This window comes from Drosophila biarmipes, chromosome 3L (assembly GCF_025231255.1).
Source record: "Drosophila biarmipes strain raj3 chromosome 3L, RU_DBia_V1.1, whole genome shotgun sequence".
NCBI classification, from domain to species: domain Eukaryota; kingdom Metazoa; phylum Arthropoda; class Insecta; order Diptera; family Drosophilidae; genus Drosophila; species Drosophila biarmipes.
In genome coordinates this window covers 23,979,505-23,982,021 of record NC_066613.1, presented here as the reverse complement: position 1 = coordinate 23,982,021, position 2,517 = coordinate 23,979,505, and the positions used below count along the sequence as shown (strand labels likewise).

Genomic DNA, 2,517 nt, shown 5'->3' with positions numbered 1-2,517 from the left:
ACTCGTTCAGCACTTTTTAACAGCCCCCTCCATAGCATTTTTTCGTTTCTATTTCACATTTGTTAACCTCTTTTTACATAGGCCGCACTTCGCTTTCTCTTTTCTCTCGGAAAATAAACATTTCCCTGGTAATTTCTCTTTCAAGCAGTGTCAGCACATGCACAACAAACATTTTAATTGGCCCATAAAAAATGGGTAAAAATGGGTATTTTATCGCCGCTTCGAAAGCCAACGAATTTGGCCCCAATCAATCTCAATACAATTGCGATTAATTTGACAGGCATTAAATAAGGCCAACGACGGTTTGGCTTGATTGATGTCGAATTCCGAAGTCGGCGGAAATATATTAATAACTTAAGCCGTCTGTCATTTACCTGGCGGAAATCACCGACGCCGTCTCTGACTTGGGGGTATCTCTTCCGGCATTTCCCGGTGTTTCCCGCACCGCCCACTGGCCATCTCCAATGATGCGTAATAATTAAGAACGCTTTTGCACCACTGCTCATTTATATTTACACATTGTATTGGCACTTTTGACCCAACGTCGCTCGGACTCGGACTCGAAAAGTTTCCTTTGTTTGCAGCGCTAATTAAGGCAGCCCCAAAGGGTCCGAGTTTTTGCCCTTTTGTTTGGTTTTAGCCATCTCACAGAAAATTTCTCAACTGATTAGCCCCGGCTTGCATTGTCAGTGGGACAGGGTTTAGAGAGGGCGGCCCTCCCGTTTTCCCAACAAACAAAAGAATACTAACTCGGCTCACTCCCCTCGCACTTGGGCATTTACTTGGCCGCCCCCCTTGCTCCGATGATGCCTGGCCATTTAATTAAGCGTAACCCGCAGTCAAAGTTGCAGTTAAAGTTGCCTTTTCAGCTCACTACACCCTGAACAAATATTGGCATAGAACCAAAATGTGCTTAGTGGCATGATGTATATTAAATCTAGGAACTTTGGTTTTTCAAAAGCTTGAAAAATAGTGAAGAGTTTTAGTTGAAAATACACTATTGTATTTGTTTTTGCTGTAAATACATTTTTTTTAAATGCTTCTCGGTCTTTTTATCATCCGTCGACCATCGATCTGTGTAGTACAAGTGGTGGTTCTCCCTTTTCGCCTTTTTCTCCCCTTGGGCCAGGGAAACCGAATCCTGGAGGACCACGAACACCTGGGAGTGTCTTTAGTTCAACTATCTGCAGGGCGAGGTTTTCTAGTTTTGTAACTATCTCGTTCAGCCTTCTATCCATATCAGCTTTAAATGTTTCAAGATCTTCCGTCGTTACCTTAAGAAAGAAATATGCATTATTTAAATGTCGAATTTGGAATTTTGTTTATAAGTGTTTATGCATACTTATAAAAACTACATTTTTTTCATATTTTAACGTCCAATGGTAACATAATACCCAGAATATATTTCCTATTTACCTGATTACCAGCTATACAAGAGGGAGCTAATAGCAGAAAAACATTTATTAAATAAATGATCGCAATGAATTTCCCCATGCTTAAATTTATATTCTTTAGTCGAACTTTGCGGAACCTTAGTCAGCGAGATACTAAATCTTGAATTTAAAACGTTGAGGGGTTTATAGCTCGTTGCTAAGGAAGTTCTTATCTCAACATGCTCGGCTCTCACTATTAAGTCCAGGCCAAGGCACAAACATTTTGTTTCTGTGATTATCAACTTGATTGGCTCAATTGTTTCGCTCTCCACCATGAATAATACATATGAGATTTAATTAAAAAATGTTGTCGAATAAATTAAAAACAAAACCTACATTTAAGGCTATGAAGTCCAGGTTTTCTTAAATCTAGAAATTTTTTCTCAGTGTGCAGCATTCCATTGCCAGCGGACACACTTTGTAATGAGTTCCTTACCACTGATGGCCACAAATTGTACGAGGAGGGACAAGGAAATTGCGTATTTTAGCCACTTTATCTGTTTTATTTTCCGTTTATCGTCCCTTTTTCAAGTACCTTGCAAGTTAAGTTGTTCGTGAGAACAATTACACCCTAGGTAAAAAATCTTTATTGAACACTTTACGAAGTTAAATGTTTTCCAATAGTTTTTAAAGACTCTAGTTAAATTCTTTTAAGTACCTGCCCGTAAATAATCACCTTTAAAACCCCGTTTCGCGGCTTTGTTAAACTATTAAAAAAAATCATTTCCCAGCTTATTTTGATAGATGCGAATTACTCGTAGGATAAAAACACAGACACACCCGCTCCGTTTTTATGTGGCCCATGTTTTACAACTTAAAACTTAATGCGAACACTGTGAGCAAATGATCCTGAAACGTGCTTAAAAGTGCTACCTTGGATTCTGTGCCACATTCGGGGGATGAGCTGCACTTTAAATGCACAACATGGCGGCGCAGCTGGGCTAAGGCAACAAAAACAAGAACAGAAACACCAAATACAGAAGCAAATTCCGGACCGCAGGAGCAACAGCAGCGCGATTGAAGCGGATGCTGCAACAACAGCGCAGTCAAAATAAACAAAACAGGTGCGCATTTTTCCGGACGG

The 2,517-nt window shown here is 39.9% G+C and overlaps 1 long non-coding RNA gene across 1 annotated transcript; it reads right to left on the bottom strand.

The window, feature by feature from the left end:
* Window positions 1-980: 980 nt before the first annotated feature.
* On the bottom strand, window positions 981-1,531 carry LOC108035701 (uncharacterized). The gene is made up of 2 exons (XR_001768787.3): window positions 1,417-1,531; window positions 981-1,274 (listed from the first exon to the last, which is right to left on the bottom strand). It is a non-coding gene; the product is annotated as an uncharacterized LOC108035701 (long non-coding RNA).
* Window positions 1,532-2,517: the final 986 nt, after the last annotated feature.